Source organism: Polistes canadensis, unplaced genomic scaffold (assembly GCF_001313835.1).
Source record: "Polistes canadensis isolate GaletaPanama2010 unplaced genomic scaffold, ASM131383v1 scaffold_3, whole genome shotgun sequence".
Classification (NCBI taxonomy): Eukaryota; Metazoa; Arthropoda; class Insecta; order Hymenoptera; family Vespidae; genus Polistes; species Polistes canadensis.
The window spans coordinates 1,960,028-1,973,692 of record NW_014569550.1 but is presented as its reverse complement, the minus strand read 5'-3'; the positions used below and the strand labels follow the sequence as shown (position 1 = coordinate 1,973,692).

Genomic DNA, 13,665 nt, shown 5'->3' with positions numbered 1-13,665 from the left:
TATAATTCAATAACCGATTTCCAGAATGGCTCAGCGCTGTAGAAACGATGAATGCTAAAGAAAATAAAAAACGATGAATGCTAAAGAAAATAAAAAAACGATTCACGATCGACTTTATTTTTAAAATAAACGCAGGACCAATGTATATTTTACCTAAAAAGTAAATATCGAAACGTTTTTTCCGAAAGTAGGTTAGATGTTTCTGTTATTTGAGCAACGAAAATATTTTTCCTATGAAAAATTCGTTACGAATAGATATAAAATTTTACCTATTAAATTTCCGTTCGAGTAAAAAAAGATAAAAAGAAAAAACACACTCGAACGAGTATTAAGAAATTCATAGTCTTACATTAATCAAAAAACGTAATCATGAATACATACATTGACTCTAAATCTTCTAAATAAAACTGTGAGCACAGCTTTCACACGCTAATCCTCGTACTATTAATGTCGCGAATCACCATGATTTTCTTTCGTAGGTAAAGAGTGGATTAGAAAAACGTGAACGTAAACGATTGCTGTCCACACTGTCGGAATGTGAAAACAAACGGATTGCAATAAAATTTCTCTACGTGTAACTAGGCATGAGACGTTTCAACATATATGGAAATAGGTATAACTACACGTACACTCGTATTACATAGATATCTATATAACACTCGAATGAATTTGTAATAATAAAATTCATGAAAATAATCTCACGGCGGGAATCGCTCGTTACGTCGTCGCTCCGCTCTTGATGCGGAATGAGAATTTCGACGCAACAGAGCCATTGTAAAATTTTATTGCGCTTACGATCGTACATGATGAAGTGGGTAAGAGAGAAAGAGAGAGAGAGAAAAAAAAGAAAAAGAAAAATAAAGAGAGAGAGAAAGGGAAAGAAATAAAGATAAAAGAACAGAGAACCGATGTGTATACGTGTTTTCTTCGTTGGGATGTCCATGATGGTCACGTGTTTCCCAATTTCCATTAACTGTACCACTCTCCAGTAATGTTGCTTGTCCGAGCCTTTCCGGATCGTGCCGACGGAGACAACGTTTCCGTTGCTTTCACCCCATCTCTCGATTCCCTTCACATCGACAATATATACATTCACGACGTTCCATTATATATACTCGACGAACTTCTAATGAGAAGAAAGAGAGAGGATAAGAGAAAGACAAAAATAAAAAAAGAGAGAGAGAGAGAAAGAGAAAATCGATTGATCGGATCACTCTCGTTATATGTACGTCGATCGATTTCTCGTAGACGTCAGTCATGTATTAGAATGACGACGAGTTTTCATCGAAACGCGATAAAAGGGACACCCTCCAAACCTCAACACTACTTCACCTCATCTTCCTTTTCTTTTCTTCCGTAACCATCGACTTCGACTTATACATACATATAATACATTCATACATACGTACATACATGCATACTTAATGAGTACAGATACGAGCTTCATGAGAGACATCAAACTCATGTTAAGAAGCGAGAAAGATAGAGATGGAGATAAAGAGAGATGCCGGATCGATCTTTGACTGCATCAAAATCCCCCCTCTACCGCCTCGCCTTTCCTACCCATCTTCGACGTTTACTCTTTATCCAGTGTCTTTGATATATCTCGAAAAATCTCGTTGCGAGCATTTTTCATCTCTTGACCATGAACCGTGGAGCAATATCGAAGAATTCTACAAACGACAAGTTACCCACCTCCTTTCCCCCTCCTCGCGCTTCAATTACTCCTGCTTCAATACACCCGAAAGTGAAAAAGAACGAACCATGACTCACGTAATTCTCATTTTTATTTAAAAGACGTTAACTGTTGTTAAAAAAAGAAAATAATAAGGAATAGATTATTTGTTTTCCCTTTTTTTCCCGTCTTTTCTCTTCATTTCTATTCTTTTTTAATTTTTTCAAAAAATAATACACGATATTCTAGATAATGAGACTCTCTTTATCTCTTATCAGTTACATTATTTCAAATTATTAACTCTACGATTATTTGCAATTGTACCAATGCAAAATTTGCATATACCTATATATGTATAAACGTAAATCGTTAGAGAGAAATTGTAATTAATGAGAAATAAGTTTTCTTTGAAGGTAAAGGGAAATACAAACAAACGCTAAACTCCGATCGACGAGACTCGAAAGGGACGTTAAAGCGATTTGTTTACGTGAGATATGGCATCGAGGCGCGTAACAGGTATGCGTAATATTAATGAGACGGATGGACATTCTGAACGTGATGAGAACCATGGCACGTGCTAAAAGTGGATGACAGCGAATGCCATTAGTGCTTGCGGATATAATGATAAACGTTGACTAAAATCACTCGACTAACGTGACGCATGTTACTCTCTATCTCTATCTCTATCAAACGCACCCCCTTCCTCTCTCTCTCTCTCTCTCTCTCTCTCTCTCTCTCTCTCTCTCTCTCTCCATCACAATCGAAAGAGAGTATAGGGCTTCGTTGGTAGAACTTGTGCAAGCATATAAAGGTTTCCATTACAAATCTACTTTAATGTTCGACTAGTNCTCTCTCTCTCTCTCTCTCTCTCTCTCTCTCTCTCTCTCTCTCTCTCTCTCTCTCTCTCTCTCTCTCTCTCTCTCTCTCTCTCCCTCTTCATCACAATCGAAAGAGAGTATAGGGCTTCGTTGGTAGAACTTGTGCAAGCATATAAAGGTTTCCATTACAAATCTACTTTAATGTTCGACTAGTCACCCTCGAGCGATCCGCAGCTAATAAATTTTATTTTGTCGCACGACGTACGGCGTCTCGGCTTTTTACCCGTAACGTGTCACTTTAACTTTCACCGTTCAAGTGCAACCAGATAAGGTAGCTATGTATATCGAAAGGAAAGAAAAAAAAAAGAAGAAAGAGAAAGAAAGAGATATAATATATGTCTCTTCCGTCAATCTTCCGTCAATCTTCCGTCATATAAGCAGGAATCAAAACTTGCGACGTACAAAATTATTTCAACGATGAAAAACGCTTTCAGCAGTGAAATTCGGGCGAACCAACTCGTCCTGCTTACTTTTCTTTTCATTTTTTTATCATTGTTTGTAAGATCTACCTGCACTCTCGAAACTATCTAACTTTCACCGTTCAAGCATACCAAGGTGTGAAAGATCGTGACCTTTTGACCCTGTCACCTTGTTACTCCACTGGTACAACGAATCGACTAACATAGTCAATGAGAGTAGTACGTACTAAAGTAGACACATGATTTCAATTTAGATCATTATCTCTTCGATATTTTTACTTGTTAAAAATTTTCTTTTAACTTACGCTACATTTATAATTTATATCCAATTATAACGAGTAAGGAATATACTAATGTAAGTTTATTTATTTCTACGAATAGTTATTAGAATTAGCCTAGAATAGCTAGCTAGCTAGCTGATCCTGCAACATCAGTACGTTATGTCATCTAATTTTAGCTTTTATACGTTTTAACGAGAAACATATAAATCTTGTATACGGATTGTTTTCATTCTATCATTTATAATCATCATGAACAAACGTTGAAAAAATATTGCAACAACTTTCACCATTCAAGTGCACAAAGATCGATAGGTCGTGAGATCTGGAAGCAAAGTCGTTTACCTCTTGGTCGTAATCAACTGAGACTTCAATACTGAACATAAGAAGCAGCTGTTTCTGCGTTTTGCGTATGGAATCAACTTCTTGAATCCAATGCTTGAAAGTCGGTGAAAGGCCAAAGAGGCCTTCTCTACCTTCGCGAATATCTCGATTGCTTTTTATCCATGGAGGATCGAGAGTAAAGTCTTGCACACACGAAACAATAGTTTCGCGAGCGTGTTACGCAGTTGTGCTTATCTCTTGCATTAACTAAACGAAACAAAAAGAAAGAAGAAAGGGAAACGAAAAGGTCGATTTTAATCGAACGATTCTATTTACTTATAACCCTATTTTTATTAAACTAGGTCTTTAGTAATCGTCCAAAGTACGCATGACGTTTTTTAATAAAATGCATTACATTAAGATAAGAAAAAAAAAAAAAGAAATCATAAAAGAGAGAAATCATCTACATAATGGTTAATTGAAATTCATCGTCCTTACGATTATTCTCGCAATCGATTTGATCGTAGATATAAATAAAATCCATTAGAAGCGAGGACGTGCGTGTTGGTATCTCTCTCGTTATGCAACTTTGTAGACTCTCTACAGAGGAAAAAGAGAGGAATCGAGGGTCCTATTAATCGAGGGAAAACTCGACCAGAGAGACGGCCGCAGGCCGTACGAAAATTTCGATACCCTTTTACCGCGTGCCACTAAATATGGAAGAGCCGAATAGTCGGCTGAGTCCGTGGTGTAGAATTTTTTCGCTCGTTACGCGTCGCGTAACTTTATTGTACGATCGATTGCGTAAGGGTTCTCTCGTAAAAAGCGACCTGGCCGGTTAACGATCCAACGTGGCCGCAAATACGCGCCTGACTTTTATACGCATTGCGGAGGACTATGGCGACCATAGTTAATATCATTCCCACAAATTTTCTTCCCTGTATTATTGATAGAAAAAAAATGAGGAGGAGGAAAGAAGCAGAAAAGAAAGATTGAAAGAAATAAAATCACGTTGATTGTATTTTCGAGAGAGAGAGAGAGAGAGAGAGAGAGAGATTCGGCAAGAGCAAAAAAGTTTCCTACGGAGCGAGCATTGAAAGATTATCATCGCGATGAATCATCTCGTTTGTTGTTTCTCAGCAATGAGGTCGCACAATTTCCACATCTTCTTCTTCATCGTCATCATCATCATCATCATCATCATCATCATCATCATCATCATCATCCTCGATTTTGACAGACTACGAGTTTGTATTTTTTTCTTTTGGTGGGGAAAATTGCGACCCTGTAATCGAAGGAATATATCGCGAGGGGGTCGACCTCGAGAAATACATGATCAGAGATTATGATTATCCCACTAATGTAGACATATATCTATATGGAAAAAGGAATAATCAGGAGGTAGGAAGAAGAGAAAGAAGGAGGGAAAAGAAGAGTGAGGATCGCGAGTAGGGAGGAGATTTTTGTTGAGATGCGATACCGATAGTGGTAGTGGTAGTGGTAATGATGGTGATGGTGATGGTGATGCCGAGATAGTGGTGGTAGTACGAAAGTTAAGCTTCGTGAAGCAGAAGGAAGAAGACGAAATCGTAGAGAGACAAGAAGGGCGGGGATCAAGTTGAAGAAAGGCGAGAGAGCTATAAAAGAGGCACCGCTCTCGACGATGGGCATCAAACACCTCAACATGAAGGTACGTACAAGAGACAAGTTCGTGCGTGAGCTCGATTTTTTGTTTCTCTTTCTTTTTTTTTCGCTTACTCTCATTCTTATTTAGTCAGTCACTTTCTCTTTCTATCTAAAATTCTCCCTCTTGGTCTCTCTCATTCTCGTTCTTTCCCCATCGGTCCTTTTCGAGACAACGAGGAGGATGATAATGATGATGAAGAGAGAGGCATTGGTGTGAGAAAGATGTACTCATGCATTTTTTGATTCTCCTTGCAGGTGTTCGTGATTACGCTCCTATTGGCGTGCCTCGCCACCGCCTATGGTGAGTATAAGTTTAATGGATTATTTTTCTGCCCTTCCCCACTTTATTTCTAACGGTGAGTAATGACTGACGAAAAATTTCAGATAATACGCGAGAAGAAATTATTTCAAAAGGATTTTTCTTGAAAGAAGATATATTATAAATCAAATGAATAATTGAAATTAATTGATCGTAATATATAACGCGAAGTAAATAATTGAGAATGAATAAAATCAAATTTTGTATGATATTAAATGCTAACTTGATAGTCCGTCTCAATTGAACGAGCATAAGCATACTTAATAGTAAGCGATCGCACGGGATTAAACAGACTCGCTCGCCACTAATCCTACGGAATAAACGCAAATCGTTGTTCCTGTCGGCGGGTAATGCGTACGTGTAATTCGTAACTCCAAGTAATGAGCCGAACTATATGAGAGGAAGCTAATTAATGAAAATCAAAAAAACGATTCCAATCTCATAAGTTAAATACTTTCTATTTCTTCTGTATCTTCTGTTGTTTATCGTTACCTTATACGTTTATACTTTTATTATTTTATTCTAAAAACTTACATTTTCTGTATTTTTTTTGTTTTTCTGAAATTTAAAAACGAAAAGAAATCACATTACTTTCTTCGTTAAAAAATATTCTGTGACATTTAAAAAGAGAATTTCGAAATGAACTTCCTTAAAGAAAGATGTATCGGAAATACATTGACTCGTCTGACGGCACTGGTTTGCACAGCACGAAGAATGAAAGTCGTCATTGGCGTAGTTCGGACCACACATTCCAAATTTTTTTTCTCTGTTAACAGGCGGTTACATAAGCAGTGGAGGCTGGTCCGGCGGCGGTGGTGGCTGGTCTGGCGGAGGTGGAGGTGGAGGCTGGTCTGGTGGTGGTGGAGGAAGTGGTTGGAAATACGGAGGTGGTGGTGGTGGTGGTGGTGGAGGTGGAGGTGGTAAAATCATCAAAGTGATCACCATTAGCGGTGGGGGCGGTGGGTGGCCAAGCGGCGGTGGAGGTGGAGGTGGATGGAAATACGGCGGAGGAGGTGGTGGTGGTGGAGGTGGATGGAAATCAGGAGGAGGTGGCGGTGGATGGTCTGGAGGTGGTAGCGGATGGTCCGGTGGTGGTAGCGGATGGTCCGGAGGCGGTGGTGGAGGTAATCATTAAAATATTCATTTCTTATGAATTTGCATAGTAACTTTCACAATGACAAATTTAAATATGAACTTATTCATTATCAATATTATAGATTTTTTTTTTTTTTTCTTTTTATCTTTGACACTTTTCGATTATATCATGTATATGGGCAGTGTTAAATTGTATAATTGTATTCATTTAAATCGTAGAAACTCTAGGTTTTATCTAAAATTACTAGACGTTTTTGGAGAAGTATATAAAAAAGAATTTTGTTATACAATTATACTAATAATTTTAGGGAATAACGAAGTTATGTATGAATTCACAAGAAACAAGTAATATTTTTATATGCTTTTCCAAAAACGCCTAGTTATTTCGAATAAAACCATAGGTTTTCATGATTTAACTGAAATATAAAATATAACGATCATATTTCAAAATTACTTTTCGATAATTACTTATCTGTTAAATGTGTTTAAAAAAGAAAGACATCTATATTGACTAAAAAAAATATTCATTTATAGGCTGGTGGTAAAATTACACGTGATATCTACCAATCGATTCGAAATCATCGGTTTACCCAAGATTATAAGTGCACTTAATCGACCAAATGGATTTCAACACGTCGTCATTGCTGAAGAAACGTTCCAATCTCCCCCTTTCAAACTCCTTGAAAGAAACATCGTCCAAGATTATGAAACAAGAACGTGGATTAAGCAAGTATTGAAACGACAGAAAAAAGAAGAAACACGTACAACATTTGCAGTTTCCTGCCACATTTGCATACAACTAGAGAAAATATAAATTTTGTATGTTTACAAATAGAAAATGAAAAAGTCGAAGAAACATTTGGATCGTTTGGAAGACACCAGCAGAGTGTTTGAAGATCAAACTAGCATTATAGAATTCTAAGTTTTAATAAGAAGGAAAGAACTTGTGTGTATGAGAAGATCGTTAGATTCTTCGATGACGATAGAAGAGCGATACTTCAATGGCATATCATTATCGATTCTTTCTCTTCTTCGAGATAAAAATCCTAAGGATCTTTAAGAATAGGATCAGCTTCTACTATCGAGCTTTGGTATCGGACTGATAAGAAGGAGAAAGGAGGGAGAAGAGGACGGTCTCTTCGTGATAACTACACTTAAGATGATACATCTCACACCCGCGTATACCTATAATACTTATATCTATCTATCTACCTACCTACCTTCCTACCTACCTACCTTTGTATTATTAATCACGATAAAACGGGTCAAATTTGTGATAAAGGAGAACAAAGAAAAATTGATGTGATTCAACTACAGAGTGTGCTGAGACTTCAGTGGATTTCGTTTGCGACACTTATATAAGATATATATTTATGTATATTTTTGATAATCGAAAAATATTTGGGAAAATATCCAAAAAAAAACCCCCCTGCTAGTGACAGTATAAATAAACGATTAATGTCGAAAAAAATTCGCCGTTTAATTTTATACTATTGTTTGATCCTCGCAACCCTAGGCGACCAAACTCGAAATGAAAAAGACCGTTCGTAGATTTTTATTTCAACCAAAAGCTGTCATGCGAAAATTAAAAACGCGTAAATTGGTTTAACGATTTACTTTCGATTTATATCCTCGCGGTCATCTAGCATGGAGGAGGAAAATTAAAATCGTAAACGGTCGTAGCCGCATATTCTCTTCCTTTTCCTCATTTTTCTTTCTCTCTTTCTCTCTTTCTCATGTATGCGAATACATACATGGTTGAAGCGATATTGCTAAACCAATGGATTTACTATCACCGACGTGTTTGGCAATAACATTGGGCGTTACGATATTGCAACAACATAAATACCGTAGATAGGGCATGTTTTAAATTATCGGATCGCAATTCTTACCAGATGCATTCTCGTCGGACGACAAATTTTCTCGCTCGTTGTTTTCCTCACGCTTGATTTCCTCAATATGTATTCGTATACAGGGTGAAGCATTTAGATATAAATCACTGTTATGTAAAGATTTAGCAGTAAAAAGTCAAAAATACTTCTTACAATTAGTAAAATATGTTCTAAAAGTAATTATTAGTAGCCACGATGATAAAAAAAAAACTTTTTTTTAAAATAGTAAAAAATTTAAAGATCTTGTCTATGTTCAGCAAAAAGTCACTAACTACAATTATGATCTAAATTAATTATATAGCTTATATTGCTTAAAATTTTATAAACAATCCAGGAAAAGTGATCCTTTTTATATATAAAACATCAATAGTGGGCTTTGAAAGCTTTAACAAAAAGCATACTTTTCCTAAACCTAAATTTTTCCCATTATTTGTTTGACCAGCAACAACTCAGATTAGTATAAAGTTTAGTTAGTCACTTTTGGCTAAACATAACGAATATATAAAATTTGTCGATAAATATACAATACTTCATCTTGTATATTTATTTATATAGAATATATTATATTTAGATATTTCTTCTTAAATTTTGTAACTCATAAAACTTTGTTCTTATCGGTTCCTTCTTTCACACCCTTTTTAGCCGTAACACGTAATGACGAAAAACACGAGTAGCTCCTAAAGTAACGAACAAGCGCTCATTAATTACGTTCTTTACGAAATCTGTTGACATTGCATAATATCTCTTTAAGGTAAGATGAACACTTACAAAGTAAACGACGACGACGACAGCAACAACAACGACACAAAATTAAATGCTTCTCTGTAATAACAAGTAACATACTGATATTGTTAAATAACGCGATGTGCAATTTATTATAATGAATAAAGCACATTACTACAGAAAAATACTACAGACTCGCGAAAAATTGCGTTTCAAGATTACATATTACAATTATTAGAAACGAATCGTTAAAAATATCTTTCCAGGGATAAAAATCAATGTTAAAGATGCATAGTATTCAGCAAATAAGATAATTCAATAGAATACAGAAAAATAGTACATTTTAAAAAATTAATATTAGATGATGTTAGAGTATTAAATAACGGTCGCGAATAAAAACCGATGAAAGAATAAAAATTCGATTTACTTCCCCGTTAAGAACAAAATTTGGAGAAGTTTATAAGTTTGGTAATTAAATTAATAATGAAATTGATCGTCATTTCATAAATATTCAACTCCTATAATATCGCTTCATTCAAAAAATTGATTAAAAAAAGTGTATAGAGATTTCTGTAGATAAAGAAATGTCAAATTTGTCCCCTTTTTTTTATCTATCCAGTAGTTACCACTAGGACCAACATTGGACGATAGTATGTACTTAACGTAATGACGTTATATTGTAAGAAAATTTAAAATAATTATATTTAATTTTTAGTGTCTTAATACGTGTGTGCCTTCAGAAATGCGTTTTTTATACATATATATTTTAAAAAGTAGAAGAAAATCAAAACGAGTAGATGATAAATCCAACGATGATCACCTGTAACAAAAAGCAAACTATGTTAATCATAAAATCAAGTGATAGAATAGCCTGACATATAAATCGTCTAATTCGCAGATGCACTTTTCAATTGAATTCTATATTTACTTTAGATCAAATCTTTATTTACCGTTGCAATGAAAATAAATGTAAACGCGTGATTTTACATTTACATAAAATATCTAAAAATAAAGAAATAGGAAAAGTACAAATATTAAATTATTACAAAAAATAATATCTATTAATTATTATGAAATACTTTTAAGCTGCATTATATAGAAAAGAAAAATTGCAAATTTAATAAAATACGATCAAAATGAAAAATTTTAAAGACAAAACTAGAAAAAAGAAATTACTTTAATATTTACCGAACGTTATTTAAGCTTCAAAATTGAATATTACGAAAATTTTAATATTTTTGACTCTAACTAACACATATGCATCTTTAGGACGATATAGACACGAATTTGGTGTCCCAAGGAGATGGAATGGTCCATCATCTCCAATTACAACTACAAATTAATGACGAGCAAAAAATTAATAAAATATAAAATATGACTAGAGAGCTATTCTCGAAAAGTTCGAACTTGCTGTTGAACCTTTGAAAATAACTGAATAGTCTATTAGTTGCCCACTTGATACCACAAATTTGTGGGGGCCTCTTCGGCATTAGCCTCTTCGGCATTTAGCCTCTTCTTTCTTCATGCCCTAAACGCTGCTGTGAGGCTTTTTTTAACATTTACTCGAATGCCTCAACAGATATTTGATCTAATCGATGAACCTATTATTAACACTTTGCATTTAAAAAATTAAATAATATCAAACAAAAGCAAAAACTTTATAATACATCTTATGATCTTACTTTTTTACTCGACCACTTTTATCTTTTATCTTTATTCTACTTTGTATTTACTATACATATATAACAAATGAAGTATTTTCAGTAGGAATTACTAAAGAGCAAAGCGTTAATATACTTAATATTAAGTAAGTATCCAACGTATTCAGCTATCCTCACTTTTTCGAAAAAAATTAATTTTTAAGAAAACGCAAAGACTTTTGAATCGTTCGATACTGATTTATATCTCGCGGTACAGAGTATCAGCAATATATGGAAAAAATACAAGAAATATTTAAATGATAAATGAATCTAAAGGTTGCTGAAACTTTGTATAATATTCGGAGAAGAAATATTCCACTCCTGAGTGGAAATTACAATCGTGCGATTTCTCCGATCTCTACCTACTTACAAATTAAATAAACATTCACACCTAAGTATGCTACCTGCCTGTATATTGGCAATATTTAAAAAGATCACACATACATACATACCCACCCACTCACTCCACGATTCTCTCACATACAACCAGGGTGCAAAAGCCTAAACTAGAGAGCATGCCCCGGGGCACCTCCGACACCCCAGTTCAAACGCGTTTTCTAAATTTTTGGGAGTACGTACCAATTGCTGTAATCGTCTGCTAAGGCTAGTGATTATTGCATAAATGACTAATGCAAAAATACAAGTATAAACTAGTATATATACATACTAGTTATATACGAGTATATTATAGTTTCCACAAATAAATGCGGTAAACTCTACTATGCAAAACGATTGTTAAAAAAAAAAAAAAATTCGTATCGTATGCGTGACTCTACAAGTTATTTTTATTCAATAACTTTAAAAAATAATGAGTGTGGTATTACGTATCGCGAAACGATGTACAATGCATACACCTAACGCACACACAAGTGCAATGTACACCGTGCAATCACTAGCACAATGACAGCCGCCAATAGGGGGGAAAAAACTTAAAACTAAACCCATACCAACCGTTTCTCACCCACACGTGTAACACCTGGGCACACGTATAAATGAGAACGCAGAAAGTATAGGGGGGAGAAACGGGGATTAGTAAATTAGATGCTGAAAATCCTAATCTAAATGTTGATTATTATATAAAAATGTTCTCTTATAAATCTAAGCGGGCTATGACTCTACAAGTCATTTATAATGACTTTCAAAAAAAGATTTTAAAAATTTAAAAAAATTAAAAAAGATCTCGGACGACTCCTTTGATTAAGTTGGCTGTTCTAATTAAAGAACTGGGCTTTGAGTCACCACTTAATTGCCAGAGTCTATCCGTCGCGAATAAGTTTGTCTTCTCGCTCATTTTTTTATTATATCGAAAAATAAAATCGTGATTAAATAAACTAAGTACGAAGCAATGCATGTAAGACATTTAATACATGCTTTTCTGGACGAAAACGAGTAAATTAATGCTCGGTTTCACYACTACTAACCACGAACAAAACACGTAATAAAAAACAAAGTGCAATAATTAATTGCATTATTTATTAGTTGAATTTAACCGATGAGACAAGAAAACCTATCCTGAACTAATATAAAATATACAATACAATATACACAATGCAAATATACAATTTTCATGAGTAACTCCTAGAAAGGAATTACTCATGTGCTCGTCATTAATTTATTGAAATAATTACAACCAGTAACTCGTGCCGATTAGGACCTTTCATCCTCGACATGATTGAGCACTGGAGGRACTTTAAATWTTTKKACTCACTVCRYWAGAAGTTCTACGATGGCTCCAAAACACTCCTACTTTGCAGCAAGTATTGAAGAATTTCTATGGACGATCCATCGAAGATTCATCGAAGATCCATCGAAGATCCATCGAAGATCCATCGAAGATCCATCGAAGATCCATCGATGATCCATCGAAGAATTCATCCCACATCTTTGATTAGTTAGAAAGTCCGTTGTCCCCAGTAAGGGACGAAACGTACAACTAGTTCAAAATAAATTGTTCATAAGATTTAATAACCGTCTATAATTCTCTTTGAGACTTATATGTTAATAAAAATGAATACTTACAATGCATTCCAATGAGATGAAGCTCAATTGCACCATGGCGGTGCACCTCGCGTGAATCTAATGACACGGTATAAACGAAAATAAGAAACTATAGATGAGTTTCTTATCGCGAAACCGACATTTAATTATACGCCGAGCAACACTGCTTCTAATTCGCGGATGATTTTAATTTATTATGCGCCCGATCACTGACTCTACAACTGCATCCAAAGACTGCTTTGCACACAGTCTATTGAAACAAACAAATTTCACACTTTATTTTAATCCCGAAACGCGTTAAATTTTAAATCTTCATTGATGCACTGACTCTAATACGCGAACAGTCTGTGCGACTGTTTAAAGATAAAAATAAAACTTTAGTCGAACAAACTCTAATGCAATTACACTGCATTGGTCGTAGTTAATTTAATAAATAAATATCAAAAATAGTTCACGAACACGACGTAATTGAAATTAACGAACGAACGTGCTTCTAATCCGTGTTTTTAATTTTATTTAAACGGATCAAACACTCCCGTATATTGCTTCGCGCACGATTGCAATGCACGAACACTTGCAACACTTCACAAACACTATTCACAGCACTTCCAACGCTGCAATATTCCCATGATGATCTGAAATAAAAATAAAAACAAAATTATGAATATCATTGTTGTA

At 34.9% G+C, this 13,665-nt stretch overlaps 1 long non-coding RNA gene across 2 annotated transcripts in view; it reads right to left on the bottom strand.

The window, feature by feature from the left end:
- LOC106786076 overlaps positions 1 to 13,665 on the bottom strand; it is a 52,207-nt gene that overhangs the window by 37,579 nt on the left and 963 nt on the right. The window lies entirely within an intron of this gene.